This window comes from Bos grunniens, chromosome 1 (assembly GCF_055505025.1).
Source record: "Bos grunniens cultivar Pamir isolate PY7600 chromosome 1, Bosgru_T2T1.0, whole genome shotgun sequence".
NCBI classification, from domain to species: domain Eukaryota; kingdom Metazoa; phylum Chordata; class Mammalia; order Artiodactyla; family Bovidae; genus Bos; species Bos grunniens.
This window is the reverse complement of record NC_141165.1, coordinates 97,584,691-97,605,828: the sequence shown is the minus strand read 5'-3', so window position 1 is coordinate 97,605,828 and position 21,138 is coordinate 97,584,691. Positions and strand designations below refer to the sequence as shown.

The 21,138-nt window shown below is 36.0% G+C and overlaps 1 protein-coding gene across 43 annotated transcripts in view; it reads right to left on the bottom strand.

Moving 5' to 3' along the window:
- Nucleotides 1-21,138, bottom strand: part of ZBTB20 (zinc finger and BTB domain containing 20) — an 847,908-nt gene that overhangs the window by 767,359 nt on the left and 59,411 nt on the right. For 14 of the 43 annotated variants that reach the window (XR_015165318.1, XM_086405119.1, XM_086405065.1 and 11 more), the window contains exon 2: nucleotides 3,396-3,524. The exons of 21 other annotated variants lie outside the window; for them this stretch is intronic. The gene's annotated coding sequence lies outside the window, so the exon portion shown is untranslated. The remainder of the gene's footprint in view (nucleotides 1-3,395; nucleotides 3,525-21,138) is intronic. 8 more of the 43 variants (XM_086405054.1, XM_086405141.1, XM_086405156.1 and 5 more) reach the window with 1 other exon arrangement.

The following is a 21,138-nucleotide window of genomic DNA, read 5'->3' as shown; positions in this document are numbered from 1 at the left end:
AGATATGACAAACCTAGATAGCACATTAAAAAGCAGAGACATCACTTAGCTGACAAAGATCTGTATAGTCAAAGCTATGGTCTTACCAGTAGTCATCAATGGATGTGAGAACTGGCCCATAAAGAAGGCTGAGCACCAAAGAATTGATGCTTTTGAACTGTGGTGTTGGAGAAGACTCTTGAGACTTCCTTTGACGGCTCAGAGATCAAACCAGTCAATTCTAAAGGAAATCAACCCTGAATGTTCATTGGAAGGACTGATGCTGAAGCTCCAATACTTTGGTCACCTGATATGAAGAGCCAACTCATTGGAAAAGACCCCAACGCTGGCAAAAATTGAAGGCAAAAGAAGAAGGGGACAAGAGGATGAGATGGTTGGGGGCAACACTGACTCAACAGACATGAATTTAAGCAAACTCTGGGAGATAGTGGAAGACAGAGGAGCCTGCCATGCTGCAATACTTGGAGCTGCAGAGTCAGACACAGCTAAATAACTGAACAACAACAAGGAAAATGTACGTTGTATAAACTGAAGCAATCCCAATGATATAAAGAGTCATAAAGCAAAAAAACAAGATTTCTTCCATTCACAGGTTTTATGACCAGTAAGGATGGACTACAGTATGAAAATGAAATAGACCTAATTCCATAATAGGCATAGAAAGTGACCAACAGTGATAACTCTATTGTTTAAGGACACAAAGTGGTACTTAATAAACTTCAGATTATACCATTTAAAAATTGTTTCTCAACTTTGGAAAATGTCTTACATTCCCCTTGGCTACCTATTTTCTTTAGCTTTTAAAATTATGGAAGTGTCATGCAAACCATCTATAGAAGGTAAATAACAACACCTCTATGAATAGTAGTAATTAAAAAGAACCCATTGATGGTACATTCATTCCAATGCCACCAGCACTGAGTCAACCATTATACTGTGTGTATGCTAAATCACTTCAGTCATATCCAACTCTTTGCAACCCTATGTCTGTAGCCCGCCAGGCTGCTCTGTCCATGGGATTCTCTAGGCAAGAATACTGGAGTGGGCTGACATGCCCTCCTCCAGGGGATCTTCCTAACTCAGGGAAAGAACCCACATCTCCTGCAGCTTCTGCACTGCTGGCGGATTCTTTACCACTGAGCCACTAACATCCAAACCCTGGAGGACACTATCGGCATTGCTGGTAACATCTCTGCTCTTAGAGTTTGGGTCTTTTTTTCTATGAAGAGCACATTCTTACACAGGACAACAGGATGTGAAATGATATGAAAATGTGTGTGTCAGCACTTAGAAAATTCTCCTCCTAAAAGCAGTTTCTAAATGTGGAATCTTTAATAAAGACCTGTAACCTACTGGTCAGCAGAAGCATTTAGGAACTGAAGGCATACAGTACAACGCTTATCCTTATTCCCATTTAGCTACCAGGGTTTTTTTTGCTCAAGATCTCTTTTTTCTTTTCCTTGTTCTCTATATACAATTGTGAGAGAACTCTGTAGAGAAACATCTTGACTAGAATCAGGAGATGGTGAAGGACAGGGAAGCCTGGCATGCTGCAGTCCACAGGGTTGCAAAGAGTCGGACATGACTTTGCCACTGAACAACAACAAATGTGGAAAAGCATCTTGACTGGATCTAGGCTCAGTGTGGGTATATGCCGTGTAAGCACTACACACAACTCCACCAACACACCTGAAACTCTCCACGTTTCAATCCTTTTGATAGTCTTCAGCTGAGACTGCATCTAATCCTCTCACTTATGTTTCACCTACAATTTCAGGTCTCAGCAGTTCCTGAGAATAAATGAGTTATAGTTATACTTCCTCTTCTCGTAAATCTGAAAGAAAGAGTAGGGTGGGGTGGGCTTAGGAAATGGACAGTTTCACTGCCAACCCAAACATAATATTCCAATAGCTGGCTGTTGTGATCCAGAAGATTATTTTTTCTAGTATCGGTGTATGTAAGCCCTTCAGCAAATAAACTCAGAGGATGAGAAGGAGGAGGTGGGGAGAGGAAATGATATTGATGACGACAATGATGGCTAATGTTTTCAGTACCTGTGTCATGCATTGTTCTAGGTGCTCTGCACTCTGCATGTATTATCTCATTTAATCCTCACACATTCAAAAAAATTTCGTGTTAGGTAAAATCATTTTTATCTTCATTTTTTTAAACAGGATATAGAAAAACAGGGGGAAAGTTGTTTAAATGAATTTAAAGATATTTTGTTCCTTTAAAGTTAAAACAAAAAATTTACACTGATTGACCAATCTTTTATGTAAGATCAAAGGCTGTCATCGACTCTTGATCTGCTAAGTCACATTATTCTCCTTACTCAGACAGTTCCACAATGTAGCATTTAAGTAAAGTCAGTGAGAGTTTAAAGATTTTGGTTTATTTAATGGCAGTGAGTGCTTAAAGAGACTTGCAAAGCAAGTTGGATGCGGGACCCTTCCAATTTTTACATTCATCCGCTGCCATTGCCCTAGGAGACCTTTCACGTTGTCTTCCCACACTCGTTTGTTTTAGTGATTCACCTTTACAAAGTCTTTCCAAAGCAGCCAGCTTAAATTTCATAATACCAATAGACATTTATACTTTTTTTACTCGTATTTCACCAGTTTGCATAATTAAATTACAATTGCACATTCAATTGGCATAAACAAATTTAAAAACAAACACAAATGACTCTAAGTAAGCATAACAGCAAGTAAACAGGGAGACAGAAATACACCATATTTCAGAGTTTCCTATCAGCCTAAAGTAGGGATTGGCCAGGAGGGCTTCTACTATATTCATACCTTCCCTAATCGCAAAGAATACTATTTAATAAGTATATTAGGTTTCTGGCACAATGGATTTACAATTGAAAAATATAATCATATTTTATAGGGGGTTTACAGTAACACAAAAATTCTATACTAGGAAGTTAATACATTCCTTCTTATGTTTCTTAAATAGAAATACTGGGAGACTACTTCACTGATAAAAACTAAAGTCATAAAATTCTATCCTAAGCTCAATAAAGTATAACAAAGCCTGTTCCCTACTTTACGTGTGTGAGTATGTACATATATACTCATACACATAAAAACGTGTAATTAATAAATGAAGAAACTCAGACTTTAAGAAAGTCCCTACCAGAGGAAACCATCACCTTATGTGGTAAAAGCTCTAAATTTAAAGTTCAGGTTCAACCTGTTATTACTTATTTGATGTAGAATAATTCACTTCCCCTCCCTGAATTATACTTTCCTTATTTAAAAAAGGAGATAACAATATTTTCTCTCTCCATCTCAAGAACTATGGTCAGAATTACATAAAATAAAATATACGAAAACACTTTACAAACTATCAGTCATCATACATATATAATATACTATTACTAGAAATCCTACCTTGTACTTTGAACATAGAGTCAGGGAGGTCATTTCACAAATGATGGGGCTGAGAGCCCAAAGCCCAAATTACCTTCCTCCTTAGAGTGGCATGGATGACAGAGCACAAGTAGAGAATACTCGATTAACCTGGAAAGGATATCACCAGTCTTGAGAGTGGGAATCAATTGGAGATTCAAGAAAGCCAAAATGCCCAGAATGAACTAATGCTGCAGTGGACACTGTGAACAGAGATAAAATGTTAAAGGCTGAGCAGTTTCATATAATAAGTTCTGGCAGTAATTTTGGTGAAAATATGAGGAGAGACAGAAAGATCAAACCCTCAAAAAGTTCAGCTATATAAAACACATATTATTATTTCATCTTATAGAACAAAATGTTGAAGCCTTTTCAAACTAAAGAAAATTGCAAATTTGAGATAATTCTCTTATTTATGTGATTCCTTTCTACTGGCTGGAGAAATTAGCCATAGGTTAGGAAGTTGAGAAAACAATAGGATGCACGTCAGTAAAGTTCAAGTACTTTAATTGGATTGATTTGGGTACAGTTTGTCTTCCTTTTTCTCTGGCCATTAATCCAGCAGGGGAAAGTGATCTGACACAGCACCATGGCACGAAGGGACAGACCCTGAGCGCCTGTCTCTATGATGACTGTTCTTGCGCATCCAGGCCGCCTATTGAAACTAACAATGCCTGCCTCTGCTGCCGAAGAGGATCATCCAAACTCCGAAAATGAAACACATCACACAAAGGGATGAAAGAATTCTTATTCCACAGGGTTTAGCTTGCAGCTGGTCATGCATGCCAGAGGGATGTGCCATGAGGATGAGAAAGAAGCTTCTAAAGAGAATAGCTGGGGCAGCCAGTTGGATATTTTGAAATACTTAGGGAATTATTCCTTTGAAACTAAAGCAAATAACTAGACTTCTTTACAGCGGAACTTAGAAGAGACCGGGTTTTTTAATCACTAAAATTCACCCAGGTGTGAATATTCTTGCCATTAAAAGAAACCGATAAATTCTAATTGATTATATGTTCTTGGGGTTCCCCATTTAAAGCAAGAGATCATTTTATATAATTTTTTTTGTCCTCAGGGCTGGTACTCAAAATCACTTGGGCGTTTAAAACTGTATCCAGGGATAAGTGTTGAGTTTTTCAGAAACTGATGCAAGTAACTAAATAATATGCTTATTATACACAATAAAACACTGATTAGGACCATAGACTCTGAGACTAGATCAGAGTTGAAACCGATTTGACTTTCAATGCATGGTGTTGGGTCCAAGGTGCTCTAATGGCCTGGAATAGTTTCACGGAGAAGTCCGCCCCACAAAAGATGTTCCAAACACAGATAAAACTTATTAAGAAAAAAAAAAATTCCCTGCAGTCACCATTGCTCCTGGCTCCTCAACTGGCCTCAGCAAGGAATAATGCAGTTTTGAGTTGCCCTGGACATCACTGTACAAAGTAGTGCCGAAAGCAACACCTAGAATTTTGTAGAGACATGCCACAGTGAGGCATCAGCATTCACAGATACACTCACTCTGACCAGTCAGAAACACAAACACTTGCCCGAGTTCCTTAGCCCTTTTCAACTCCTATTCCAAAACAGATCATCTTCCTCTATCTACTGGCTGAAAGGTAAAAACTCCTTTCTTTGCACATGACAGAATACACATTAGATTTAACAATCTCTTTTTACCTATTATACCACTGATTCCAAATAACTTGCTATAACTAGATATGTAGCTTTATGGAAGTTATTCAATCTAATTTAGCCTTAGATTCTTCATTGATAATATGTAAATAATATCTGCCTTATGAGACTGTTGTGAAGAGGGAGATAATATTTACCTCATAGTTCAGTCACCAGCACAAAGAGTGACTCAATAAATGGTAGTCACTGTGTGTGTCTTTCTCTATAACAGAAGTAACACATAGTTTACAGAAGAAACTAAAACGAGAAATGGAATGCAAAATTAAAAATATTCCCCTACCTTGTCAGGATGCTATTGTTGATTCAAGCATTGTATCATTCTTTTCAGGTTAGATCACACTTTATTAGAAGCATTACTTCCTTACAGGATTGAATGAATAGAAGTCTCTGGGAGAAAATTTTCTTTCCACGTTTTCAATCCATTAGTTCTAATTAATGTCCTTCAGACCACTGTAAACAAGTTCTTGTTATAAGTGTTTTAACTTTTCAAATAGCTATGATTATATTTAATACCTAAATGTTTGGCATTGGAGGGTTTCCATAATTGTTCTAATGTTTCTTGTTCCCCCACTTCTACCACAGCTTCAACTCTCTCAGTAGCTCTTCTAACTTCTCTCAAAAAGAGAAGACAATTTGGCTGAAAACTGATACTACAAAAGAAACTTTGAAATATTTTTGAGAAAAATTAATTCTTACTCTCAGTTCTTCTACAGATACTATCCCACACAACTGCACAAAATGAATTTCTGAGTCCAACACCAACATACTCTAAAGACTAAAAGAAGCATTCTTTCAGAAAAACCTAAAAACTAACGAGGAAAGAGAAATATATACACACATAGATATAGTATCCAATGAAAAGAGATTATAATGATGGAACATGTATGTAAAGAGAGACAATGATATTTAGAGTACAGTGGAAAATTTCTACATAATAAAATAAGACCCACAATTGATTTCCCTTAAGAATTATAAAAATTTCAAATTCAAGCTTTATTGTAGTAAAAAATAATTTAAATCCCTACCATTAATTACTTCTTTGCATTGTGAATTTTTGCTCTCAAATTTTTATACTAAAATCCTTAATTTAGGTATCAAAGACAGAAGAACATAATATTTCATTTTAAAGGATTCGATCAACCATTTTGAAAACCTGAGTCATCACTTTTCCACCACCCCTTTTAGCACACCACCCATTCAAACAATCCCCAGATCCTGTCAATGTTCTTTCTACTCCCACTGTACTATCTAGAATCCTAAGTAATCTAAGTATTTTCATCCTCTAATCTCTGCCATCCATCTTTATGCTTCCAGAATTACCTTCCATAAAAATAAAGGCTCAAGGAATTTCCCTTACCTCCTTAAAAACCTTGGGTGGTTTACCAAATAAAGTCCAAACTCTAGCATAACATTCAGTCTTTCACAGTATAGCATTAAACTACAACTCATGGTAATTATACTGAATGTAAAAGATATTCAGTAACAGCTTGCTATGTTCCAGACTCCATAGCAGTGGGCTGGTAGTAGGAATAAACATGAACCAGACACAGTCCCCATTTTCAAAGAAGCCAGTGCGATGAAAAGGCAGATAAGTGAACTAAACATTGTAATGCAATGAAGTGAGCACAACAAAGGTACCTAACAATAGGGAGCTAACAAAATAGATTATGCCCAAACTCAATGAGGAGAAAAGTGAAAGTAATATCTTAGTCCTCTGCTTCAGAAAATGATGGAAGCAACACAGGAGTTAACCTCCTGCATTAAACAACTAAAAATTGGACAAAATACTTTATAGACATTGGACAACAGGCAGCACATGATAAGGTCAGCCCCATAATCACTATAACTTACTGTCTAGACAGAGTTACCAGATCACATCTCAGAGCGGAAGAAACCAAATAGACCCTGTGTTGCCCAGGGCTACACTGCTAATAAGGAGTAATTTGGGCTTCAGATAGCAGTCTTTCTGATTCCAAAGTCCAAGAAGTTTTTACTTTTACTTCTCTACCACCTTTAAATCATTGCTTAGACTGTCCACCTAGGCTAGAAATCAGCTCACTCCTACCCCTCCATATTCTCTCGCCCTACAGAAATTATGTTTCAAGGTTTCAGTTTAAACATCACTTCATCCAAGAAAACTTCCCTAATTCCATTGCCCCAAGCCATAGAAAGAAAAAAATCAGTATTACCATCCTTTATAATACTGTATTTTTTTTGTCCAAGACTTCATTTTTATTGTTTTTCAGCATTAATTTTATTCTGCTTTATCTAATAATTATATTAGTTTAAGCCAATGTTTATCAGGGCTTCCCTGATAGCTCAGTTGATAAAGAATCCACCTGCAATGCAGGAGACCCCAGCTGGATTCCTGGATCAGGAAGATCCACTGGAGAAGGGAGAGGCTACTCACCACAGTATTCTTGGGCTTCCCTTGTGGCTCAGCTGGTAAAGAATCCGTTTACTGAGAGCTTACTGTATTATATTAGTGCTAACCAATGTTTATCAGGGCTTCCCTGATAGCTCAGTTGATAAAGAATCTGCCTACAACAGAGAAGACCCGGGTTTGATTCTTGGGTTGGGAAGATCCACTGGAGAATGGATAGGCTACCGATTCCAGTATTCTTGGCTTCCCTTGTGGCTCACCTGGTAAAGAAACGTTTACTGAGAGCTTACTATATTATTGCTCTATACGATGTACATGAACCCCATCACTTAATCCTCGGGACAGTCCTATATAGTAGGTTCTATTTTCAGCTTCATTTTGTATATAAGGAAACTGAAACACAGATAGGCTAAATAACTCACTTAAAGTTATGCACTATTTCAAATCCTAAAAGATGATGCTGTGAAAGTGTTGCACTCAATACGCCAGCAAATTTGGAAAACTCAGCAGTGGCCACAGGACTGGAAAAGGTCAGTTTTCATTGCAATCCCAAAGAAAGGCAATGCCAAAGAATGCTCAAAATACCACACAACTGCACTCATCTCACTCTAGTAAAGTAATGCTCAAAATTCTCCAAGCCAGGCTTCAACAATATGTGGAATGTGAACTTCCAGATGCTCAAGCTGGATTTAGAAAAGGCAGAGGAACCAGAGATCAAATTGCCAACATCTGCTGGATCATCAAAAAAGCAATAGAGTTCCAGAAAAACATTTGCTTTATTGACTATGACAAAGCCTTTGACTCGGTGGACCACAACAACTCTGGAAAATTCTTCAAAAGATGGGAATATCAGACCACCTGACCAGCCTCTTGAGAAATCTGTATTCAGGTCAGGAAGCAACAGGTAGAGCTGGACATGGAACAACATACTAGTTCCAAATAGGAAAAGGAGTACATCAAAGCTGTATATTGTCAACCGGCTTATTTAACTTATATGCAGAGTACATCATGAGAAACGCTGGGCAGGAGGAAGCACAAGCTAAAATCAAGATTGCCATGAGAAATATCAAAAACCTCAGATATGCAGATAACACCACCCTTATGGCAGAAAGTGAAGAAGAACTAAAGAGCCTCTTGAGGAAAGTGAAAGTGGAGAGTGAAAATTTGGCTTAAAGCTCAACATTCAGAAAACTAAGATCTTAGCATCTGGTCTCATCACTTCATGGCAAATAGATGGGGAAACAGTGGAAACAGTGACAGGCTTTATTTTTGGGGGCTCCAAAATTACTGCAGATGGTAACTGCAGCCATGAAATTAAAAGATGCTTGCCCCTTGGAAGAAAAGCTATTACTAGTCTAGACAGCATATTAAAAAGCAGAGACATAACTTTGCCAACAAAGGTCCATCTAGTCAAAGCTATGGTTTTTCCAGTAGTCATGTATGGATGTGAGAGTTGGACTATAAACAAAGGTGAGTGCTGAAGAATTGATACTTTTGAACTGTGGTGTTGGAGAAGACTCTTGAGAGTCCCTTGGACTGCAAGGAGATCCAACCAGTCCATCCTAAAGGAAATCAGTCCTGAATATTCATTGGAAGGACTGATGCTGAATCTGGAACTCCAATACTTTGGCCACCTGATGGGAAGAACTTACTCATTTGAAAAGACCCTGATGCTGGGAAAGATTGAGGGCAGGAGGAGAAGGGGACGACAGAGGATGAGATGGTTGGATGGCATCACCAACTCAATGGACATGAGTTTGAGTAAACTCCAGGAGTTGGTGATGGACAGGGAGGCCTGGCGTGCTGCAGTCCTTGGGATCGCAAAGCGTCAGACACGACTGAGTGACTGAACTGAACTGAATTGAACTGAACTAAGCTTCAGAGCAGGAATTCAAACCTAATAATCTGCCCTCAAAGTCCGTGTATATAAGCTAATTGTTTCCTATCTGACTAGCCTACTAGACTTCTTGAATAGGAACAGTTCATCTAGGTAATCTTGCTGTTTGTATATCTTATACCACCTGGGATTCTGTTGTTTTCCATATGTATGAATGAACAAAGGAGAATTCTGAGGCTGTGGAGGAGTAATGATACTGAGTGCTAAACGAGAACTCTGGCCATCTCTAAACTATGACAAAAGATATCTATAATTCTTTGAGAGAAACTATTCTTTATCCTTGCAACTCCTCAGAAATTTCATCCACAGCAATTAAAGTTCTTTTATGCTCCAGTGATGGAGTCTTATTTCACTCTTAGCTAATTTCAATGTTGACAAATTATAGATATATTCTTTTATGTTTATGTTAATGACCATTGTAAGACATATTTTATATATTTATTCTAAGCATAGAACAACACTACAAGTAAGAAAAAGAATATATAGAGGTGGGAAATACATGTGGGAGTAGAGAACTGGCAAAGGTAATAATAAAATAGTAACAAAAAAAATCAACTACCATTTTCAAACCCTTACCATGAGCTAGGCACTTCCATTATTGTTATTAATAATGGTACTATAATTTCAATGCATTATCTCACTTAACCCTCAGAACAACCATGAGGTAGGAATATAATGATCCTGAAATTCTGGTATTCTCATTTTTATAACAACAGTGTCAGATGCCTTAAAAGAGTGTATTCACAAAGTTCACAACCATTTTATTAAAGTAGAAGCTTAAAAATCATGGGACTACATTTTTATCAATTACCGTTTTTTCATCAATTTTACAAGTGTTATATAATAGACTGGCAAGCACTATTATTCCACATACGTTAATGCCATCATGAGTTCGTTTATGTTCAGTATCTACTCCACACAAGCTCATTCACAAGTTAGTGTTTACTAACATTGTTTACTGAAAAAATATAAAGTTGCCAATTCCTTATGGTAGAACATAATGGTTGTTGTTGTTAGTTGCTAAGTTGTGTTTGACTCTTGTGACCCCATGGACTGTTGTTTCCTCCCAGGCTCCTCTGTCCATGTATCTCCCAGGCAATAATACTGGAGTGGGTTGTCATTTCCTTCTCCAGGGGATTTTCCTGACCCAGGGATCGAATCCACATCTCCTGCATTGCAGGAGATTCTTTATCACTGAGCTACCAGGGAAGACTGTCATATCACATCATATTACATTAAAAATGGATATCAGTAATTGAGTCCCTATTATGTGTTGGGCAAAATGTTAGGTGCTTTACAATATGATCTCGTTTAGTCTCCATCACTGTGGGAGTTTGGTTTTCTTATCTGCAGTTTATAGGTGAGTAAAATGGCTCAGAATAACTTGTCCATGGTCTCACAGTTACTAAGCAGTGTGCTAGACAGGAGCTCAAACCCACCTCAGGCTACCACAAAAATGAAGAGAATTTTGTAAAGTGGGAATTTGCAAAATTAACACACAAAATAAATAGCCTTTCTATACAGAAACAAACAAACAAACAAACAAAAAACAAAAAATATTATGAAAAACTGTTTAGGATAGGAAGGATGTAAAAAAATAAAGTGTTCATTGCTGAGTCATGTCTGACTCTGCAATCCCATGGACTGTAGCCTGCCAGGCTCCACAGTCCATGGAATTTTCCAGGCAAGAATACTGGAGTGGGTTGCCATTCCCTTCTCCAGGGAATTGAACCCAGGTCTCCTGCACTGCAGGCAGATTCTTTACCATCTGAGCCACTAGGGAAGCCAAAAAAAAAAAAAAGCAAGCAATTAAATAAACGAATAGAACACCAAACCTTAGTAGCAAACATTTAAAACCTTTATAAGGAAAACTGTATAACACTTTTGATAGACACAGAAGTTATTTAATAAGTGGAGGGGGAAAGCAGGTTCTTAAACATGGAGATTCAACTTCATAGAGATATTAATTATCCCTATGTTGATTCATGAACTTATCATAATTCCAATAGGGTTACATCAATTTTATTTTCCCCTTGAAGTCTGCTAGTTTATTATAAAGTTCATTTAGAAAAACAACTAAGCAAGAAAAGTCATAAAAACCCCGGACAAAAAGAGCAATGGTGGGGGTGAGGTGGGAGGCTAATACTTCATATATTAAAACATGATCTAAGTTTTTTATAATTAAAAAAGCAATAATGGCATATGAATAGATAGCCCAACATAGAGTAGAAAACCTAAAAGTATGTATAGCAGCATAGGAAAAAAATTACAATAGAAAAAGCAAGAAGAAAATATATATGAATTTCTTTACAAACTTCAAGTGGGAAAAATTTTTCCAAATGATGCCACAATGACATAAGACTTCACAGTCAATTAAACAATATTAAAGGCAAATGCCTCTTTTAGCCAATAATCATCACTGTCATGGATTCTACGAAAAGCTAAAACCAACACACCTCTGGGAAATCACAGAAACTGCAGAATTATTCATTAGAACTAACTCTAATACCTTCTCTTACTTCACCACCATTTTTAAACTACAGCTCAAAGACTGTAGGAATATAACCAAAACCTAAAAGGATCTAAGCCATAACTACAGAATTTGTTGGAATTAAACTATACTACTCCATAGCCCCATATAATCCAAGACCTCTTGCATTTCAGTATTATGCAAGCGTGCTAGGTTGCTTCAGTCGTGTCTGACTCTTTGTGTCCTTCTGGACTGTAGCCCACCAGGCTCCTCTGTCCATGGGATTCTCTAGGCAAGAATACTGGAGTGGGTGGTCACATCCTCCTCCAGGCTATCTTACCAACTCAGGGATGGAACTGGCATCTCCTACAGCTCCTGCATTGCAGGCGGATTCTTTACTGCTGAGTCACCGAGGGAAGCCCCTTCAGTATTATACTTACTTTTAAAGGGATTCCAATTCCTGAATATCTTAATCCACTATTATAGTAAAAAATATGCAAGTGATTTCTATGTGCCCTGGGGCAAGGTAGATATTTAGATTTATCTTATAATTTAAAATAACAATGCAAATGTATACCAAAACTCTGTAAACGATATTTAAAAAAATAAAAAAAAACTTGTTCTGGAGAAGAATCTGGCTGGATTCAAGCCTGTCAATTGTGTAGCTGCTGACTGCACAGCCTCTGAGTCCATGAAAAGACAGCATCTTTGCTTACTCTGAGATATTTTACTTCACCCTTAAAAGCTGCCAAACCTCTAAAATTTGTAAAGAATATGTTTAGAAAGAAAAATCTAGATTGTTGTACATTTTCCCCAACATTTCAAGAGGCATGATATGGATTCTTTGGACACTGAGCATACCATTATTTACTGATTGGAATGTATTTCAGACACAGTAATTACAGTGTCTGATTAGTATCTCCAGAACATATAGATAACATCTACATTTATAAAAATTAGAACTATTTCCACAAGTAGCTTCAGAGAAAAAGCTTTTTAAAAAACAACATAAAAATGGTCCATTGGCAAAAGATATGATCAGAGCCTTGCTGTACACTAACATTGCCTTGCAAATGAAAACCTGCGCTGTTCCTTATGATCAGGGTTTTACCCATTTATTTGGTTAATCATTCAAATGGCTAAACAGACCTCTAATTTGAAAATAAAAACCAATTGATGCAATCACAAACAAGTTCTAAAATTGCGGTTTATAAAAATTGAAATCTTGTTCTAAGCCAAAACACACACACAGTTACCTTTTCCTAATCAGAGCATTCATTTCTCCTCATTATGATCTCACAAGCACATTAAAATCTTATTAACATTAATTACTTCTGAGCGCCTATGCATGAGCAGTGACAGTCGTGAGTGTGCGCGTGTCTGGATCATATCTACATTTATATACCTTGCTGCACTTTGCTTATAAAACATGTGAAAATATTTCTGCTAACACCAATTAGCTAATTTCACACACACACAGATAGTAAACTGCTGTCTCACTGCACAGCCTATCAGAGACCAGCAAACATATGGACAAACGGACGGGAAAGAAAGCAGAAACACCTCTTGAATGTGAGAACTAAAACGACTTATACTTGCTCCTTAACTCTTGAGGTGAAAACAAGTTGAGAGAACAAAATAACAAAAAATAAATCATTAACATTTTAAAAACCAAGCATTCTATTTTCTACGCAGATGGGTTCAATGATAAAAATGATAGAGACAAAGAAAAACTGGCAAGCAAAAAGCAGCAGACTCAGGAGACAGAGAAAAAGACAAAGGCATAGAAATGAAAGTGTCCTTTTTTACACATGTACACACACATGCACATATACACACTTGCTTTGTATAATCATATTCACATTATAATTTGAGAAAAACTATATATATAATCTTTACTCTGACTGCAAAGTAAGAATAATAGCACACCAGATGTCAAAATCAAACAGGTCTATCTTCACAAATAATAAAATTCCAAGTCGACCTAAATGATTTATATATTCTATTTATACCAAGACAATTATATATAGGAGCCCCTCAGTTTTTACAACAGAAACTCTATGTAAATGCAGAACACTAGTTAAAGCCATAAAACCACATATAATCTGTCTCTCTTTTCTTCACACTCTCAATATCCAATATATTTTACCACACACACACGCTCCATCAACTTAGGTCCTTCTTTCCCTCATCATGTGTCTTTTAGTAGGAATATTCATAAAGAATAAACCACTGACCATTACATCCACATTTTTTTGTTTGATCCACGTATCTATCTTCTCTTCATGGCCTACAGTTTATGCTAAATCCAAAAACCTATGTAATACTGTTGGATAGAATGTTATCCACACATTTTATCTTGAGTCTTTCTGCCATCTTTAATTTCTTTGTTGCCAGTGACCACTATCCCAATGCTATATCATTTTCCCAAAGAAAATATTTCAAAATTCCTATGGAAAACACTAGGCAATGGCCAAAAATACTCATGTTTAGTTCCATAATGACTTTCTCAGTGGAAAAAAAAAAAAAAAACCTCTGGGTCACAGTACCTAGGTTTATAAAAAAAGGAAATAATTCTAAGAATATACTCATTAAATAATTTTAGAATATTTGACTAAGAATAAAATATAGTCAAATATATTTGAGACATTCAACAATCCAGTACAATTAATGTTCAAGATGATTTAAGCAAATATAGCTCATTCTGTATTTACAATGTTCAACCTGTTGTTCAGTGGCCTCATCGGCCTAAAGCACGGCAGTCAATTACACACAGCAACGCAAGTGTGCACCCTATAGGTGTGCTATGTAACAAAGGTCTTAGTGCTTTTTCTGTGTAGGATATAATGCATATGGGAGTAGAAATGACAGGAAGCAAGATTTTTTAATCTTCATGAGATATTTAAAATATATGACTGATATCAATATGAAGTTTAAAAGAAAGCAAACAATATACTGAATTTTATTTTAATTCAGTGTTAAACAACATGCTCACAACTGAAAAAAAATTAGTAGACATTCTCTGGGAAATCTAAAACAGGCTAATATAATATCATAAGCAAAAGGAGTGTTAAGAGTTTTTTTAGATAAACTAGAAGATAACAAAATAAGGCCAAATATAGTAAAATGGTATCTAAAACTGAGAAAGAGTTATGTCAATTAATTGCCAACTTACCATAACAATTCAAAATAAAACTCATAGACTTTGTATAGGTCAGTAGCTTGTTACAGTACTATTTATGACTTGCAAGTATTCTGCTTTACCAGAGTTATCAAATAAAATTAAAGGTGCCCTTTATAAGAAAGCCTACAGAACTGAGAAAATCTAGATTTGAAAACCTGAAAAATCAGTCGTTGTCTGTCATAACACAATAGAATGCTATGTTTAAAAAATATATTAGTTTTAGTAAACACTTCAGTGTTTGTTTATAGGTCATTAATAGCGTAACAGAATCTGGGAACCAAAAATGAAAGTATTAGCACCCAGTGCCAAATGGAGACTGATTTTATTTTGTTTTTAAACCTCTAAGTTTATAGATCAGTGAAAAATTATGAGATTTATTCAAAAAATCAATTGACATTGACATTTTAAAGAATGTATTGTATTAAGATATATCACTAATGATCAGAGAAGTTTGGAAAAGGAGGAAGCAGCAAAGAAATAATCTTGATTAAACTTAAAAAGAACCACAATATTCCATTTTCAGTCTGCTCTTATGCAGCCAGTTTCCCAAAGATCCATTGATATATGACCATGACAGAACAACTTGCAAAAAAGTGCAGAAATAGATTGAGACTTAGAACCCATCTTCCCTTTCAAAAATGCTACATCACAAACTGCAAAGACTAGATGGTCAAATTTCAACATCAAAAGTACACTTGACATTTGAACCAGATCTAAGAATTATGGTCTTTGTTTTCCAATAAAAGTCGGTAAACTGAAGTTTACTTAACTCTTTCCTGTGTTTATGAGCTTCTCAAGGATTACTGAAATTAGAGACTACATATGAAAAAGATAGTTCATCATTTCCAAAAAAGATATTCATCCAGATTGCCCTCCAATCCGTGAAATCTGAGATGCCTAAGGAGTCTTCTTTGTGAAAGCCTTACAAATATATCCAAAGATGGTGAGTCCCATATGGCTCTGATAAATGAAACCCGTTATTGTGAATTTCAAGCTCTTCTTTAAAACAAAACACTATTGGGTGGATTTGGTGCTCATGAAATAAAGCACTAATTGCGTGGCCTAACAACACTCTGAATCCTCTCCGTAGCAGACATTTTAAGTTGTGCCAAATTGGTTTTGGGATGTGAACAAATATTCTGGAGCCAGACTCTCACATGCACGCACTACTCCCTGGAAGTAAGTTGGACACTCTCGGAAACTGCATTAACTCTTTCAGGCCACCAGGGAACCTAACTCTTTCAAAACGAAGGTTCTCTTTCAAGACGAAAATATGTCACTCAATTTCAAGTCAGACTCAAGTAAAAGGTAAAATAGAGAAAAACTGATCTGGGGTCAGTTCAGCAATAAAGTATCCATAGATATTAGATAGCCCCTATACCCCAATGGATGCTTATTCACTTGTATCCAGAAAATCTTATTCTTTTCCTATGTGTGTGCATAATTTCCGAGACATTAATAAGAGTTATGTGCATTCAGGAGAAGAGAATTCATTTTAATCTTAATATGTCACATTTGCCTCAGGCAGAGTGATAAGAAACTTTTGTTTCTTTGGTAACCACTTTCACCTTATTATAACAGAAAACTTCTTGAATTTTTGTTTCACCACATGAAATATAATTTCCACACTAGAATTTTTTGTATGCTCTCCCCATCATGGTTCAAAATGATGCCTACAGACCTGGAACTGCATATTTAAATGGTAATTAATCTAATCCCATCTCCATTTCACTCAAATTTAAGAATTAATAAAAACATTTTTTTAAATAACTAAATATAAGAAAAAAATTATAAATATCAGTTTCTGTCTCTTTTTAATCTTAATTTCTTCAGAAGCAAAATAATTTCTTAGGAACAAGGGTTACTTTTTAGGGAATTTTAATTAGCATTTTATTTGCAGCATCTTGAAAATAACATTTCCCATTTAGCTCACTGACAGATATCCTGGCTTTTATTTGTCCTTAAGATTACCCAAATTTCACTAACTATAATTTTATACTTTTAGGTCACTGTCATTCTGTGGCTGTCACTTTCCCCTTTCATCTAAAAGGCTTAGTAAAAATATAGATAAAAGGAAAATTACTTTTTTGGGTAGAAAATAACTAAATGCCCATGGAGAGTTTTTTTTTTAACCACTTCACTTCTAGTGTAAGCCTTCTAAGATAAATTTTGTTAAAAATCATATTTAATTTCCTACCAATTGGTGTGAATTTAAGAGTATTACCAGAAGCCTATGATCCATTTCTAACAAAGCCTTATATTCTAACAATTAGCCTGTGTGTACTGCTGCCAATGACTCTATTGCTAAGACAAAAAAAAAAAAAACCTCATCAGAGCCTAAGAGGAAATGAGCTGCTATTTGCAAGAAGATAGGACACATTTGGTGAATCAAATGTGTAGGTGCTTCGGACATCGGTTAATTCCAATTGCAATTCTTAGAAACCAAGTCTGCAAATGTGTCAAGGTGAGAATATGTACCTGACTTTCACTGGAGTTTTTCAGTTCTGAATAATTCTTAAATGTTTCACAATAAAATCATAGAGAACCCATTATTGCATTAAGGCCTATTTGTACCATGGCTGATATAATGGCATTATTTCTATGCTCTGGGGCATACTAGTTTAGTTAGTTGCTGGTAACTAAGTAAAACTCATGTTCTAGTTGAGCTTGATACCTAGAATCATACTAATGGTATTAAGAGGTAAAGGGTAATACTCAATAGGCACCTCTACATCAAAATTGTTTTACCTATTTTTTAAAATAAATATTTATTATATCAGTAAGAAACTGAATACATATTGAAAATTTCCAAACAGAGAGATTCTAGGGCCAAGCAGCAATTTTCTCATGGAGTCCAAACAAAAGGGATATTGGGGCAGTTATAAACCCTTTATAGAAGACTGAAGTTTTGATTTAAAGCTCTACTGTGGTCCTCTTTTCCAACCTAAATCCATATAATGACATCAGTTTAGGAAAGACAGTATCAAAACTTGGCATATGTTCTTTTCAAAATCCTATGATTAACAGTAATTACAAGATTAAAAAAAAAACAAAAACAAAAACAATGATCTTTCTTTGCATGCATGCTAAGTCACTTCAGTCATATCCAATTCTTTGTGACCCTATGGGCTGTAGCCCTCCAGGATCCTCTGTCCTTGGGATTCTCCAGGCAAGAATACTGGAGTGGACTGCCATTTCCTTCCCAACCAGGGATCAAACCCCCGATCTCTTACATCTCCTTCACTGACAGGCAAGTTCTTTACCAGTAGCACCACCTGGGAGCCTAGTCTTTCTTTGGTAATACGCTTTTACTCCTCCCTCTTTCTGTGCATGTATCTGCTATAAGTTCTAGGTTTGTAGTTACCATGAAGCTTAAGTACTGAAGAATAAGCAAAGCTCAAAGTTAGCAGAAGAAAGAAAATAACAAAGACTAGAACAAAAGTAAATGAACTAGAGACTAAAAAGACAATAGAAGAGTCAATGAAACAAAGAGGAGGTCCTTTGAAAAGATAAAATTGACAGATCTTTTAAGATCTGTCACTACACTAAGAAAAGAAGAGAAAGGATTCAAATAAATAAAATCAGAAATTAAAGAGGAGATATTATAATTTTTACCATAAAAATACAAAAGATCATGAGAGACTACTATGAACAATTATTTGCCAATGAAGTGGACAACCTAGAATAATGGATAAATTCGTAGAAACATACAACCTACCAAGATTAAATCATGACGGAATACAAAATCTGAACAGATTGATTATAGCTAAAGAGATTGAATTAGTAATCAAAAACCTCTCAACAAACAGAATTCCAGAACCAAATGGATTTACTAGTAGATTTTTTTCAAATTCAAAGTAGAATACCAATTTTCAAATACCTCTTTGTTTCATTGACTCTTCTATTGTCTTTTTAGTCTCTAGTTCATTTACTTTTGTTCTAGTCTTTGTTATTTTCTTTCTTCTAATAACTTTGAGCTTTGCTTATTCTTCAGTACTTAAGCTTCATGGAAAGCTTCATTTTTTTCAAACTCTTCAAAAGAATAGAAGAGGAAGAAACTCTTTCAAACTCATTTCATGAGGCCAGAATTCTGATACCAAAATCAGACAATAAGATGCAAGAAAATTATAGGCCAATATCCCTGAGACAATAGATGCAAAAATCAACAGCAAAATAGTAGCAGAGTTCAACTATACATTAAAAAGATCATACACAATGATCAAGGAGAAGGCAATGGCACCCCACTCCAGTACTCTTGCCTGGAAAATCCCATGGATGGAGGAGCCTGGTAGGCTGCAGTCCATGGGGTCGTGAAGAGTCAGACTCGACTGAGTGACTTCACTTTCCCTTTTCACTTTCATGCATTGGAGAAGGAAATGGCGACCCACTCCAGTGTTCTTGCCTAGAGAATCCCAGGGACAGCGGAGCCTGGTGGGCTGCCGTCTATGGGGTCGCACAGAGTCAGACACGACTGAAGTGACTTAGCAGCAGCAGCAGCACACAATGATCAAATGGAATTTATTCCAGTGATTCAAGCATGATTCAATATCCACAAATCAGTCAATGTGAAACATTAAAAAAATGAAGAATAAAAATCATATGATAATCTCAATAGATGCAGAAAAAGCATTTAAAAATTTCAACATCCATTTATGATAAAAAAAAATTCTAACACAGCAGGTGTGGAAGGAACATTCCTCAGCATAATAATGATCATATATGGCAGACTAATAGCTAACATCATATCCAATGGTGAAAAGCTGAAACTTCCTTTAAGATGAGCAACAAAAGAAGAATGCCTACTCTCATCACTTTTATTCAATATAGTACTGGAAGTCCTACCCAAAGCAATTAGGCAAAAAGAAAAAAACTGGAAAGGTAGAAAGAAAACTGTCATATTTGCAAATGATATATCAGTGCGTGTGTGCATGCTCAGTCATTTGTCATGTCTGACTCTTTGTGCCCTTATGAACGGTAGCCTACCAAGCTCCTCTGTCCATGGGATTCTCCAGGCAAGAATACCAGAGTGGGTTGCCATACCCTCCTCCAGACCTTCCCAACCCAGGGATTGAACCCACATTTCCTACGGTTCTTTCATTGCAGGCAGATTCTTTACTGCTGAGCCACTGAGGAAGCCTGATATTATATGTAGAAAACCCTAAAGACTCCTACAAAAAACTATTAGAACTGATAAATGAATTCAGTAAAGATGCAGGACACACACACACACACACAAAATCTTATGTGACCATATAGTAACAATAAACTATCAGAAAAAAATTAAGGAAACAATCTCATTTACAATTACTTTAAAATTAATAAAATAACTCAGAATGCATTTAACCAAAGAGGTGAAAGATCTATATACGGAAAACTACAAGACATAAATAAATTGAAGAAAACACAAATAAAAATATATCTCATGCTCATAAATTGGAAGAACTAATATTGTTAAAATATCTGTACTATCCAAAGTAAACATAGATTCAATGGAACCCCTAGCAAAATTCCAGTGGCACATTTCACAGAAATAGAACAGAAACTCATATATTTTTATGGAACAATGAAATACCTTGAATAATAAAAAAAATCCTGAGAAAAAAGAACAAAGCTGGAAGCATCATGCTCCCTGATTTCAAACTATATTACAAAGCTATAATCATTAAAATTGTAAGGTATTGGCATAAAAACAGACACACATACAGTGGGGAAGGTACAGTCTCTTCAATAATGGTATTGGGAAAATTAAATAGTCACATACGAAAAAATGAAACTGAACTGCTTCTTTACACCATACATAAAACTTAACTCAAAATGGATTAAAGACTTAAATATGAGACCTGAAAGTAAACTCCTAGGAGAAAACAAGATAACAAGGTTAGTCACTTGATATGGATCTTAGAAATGATTTTTTAAATCTGTACCAAAAGTAAAAGCACCAAAGGCAAAAAAAAACAAAAACAAAAACAAAGTGGGACTGCTGCTGCTGCTAAGTCACCTCAGTCGTGTCTGACTCTGTGTGACCCCATAGACGGCAGCCCACCAGGCTGCCCCGTCCCTGGGATTCTCCAGGCAAGAACACTGGAGTGGGTT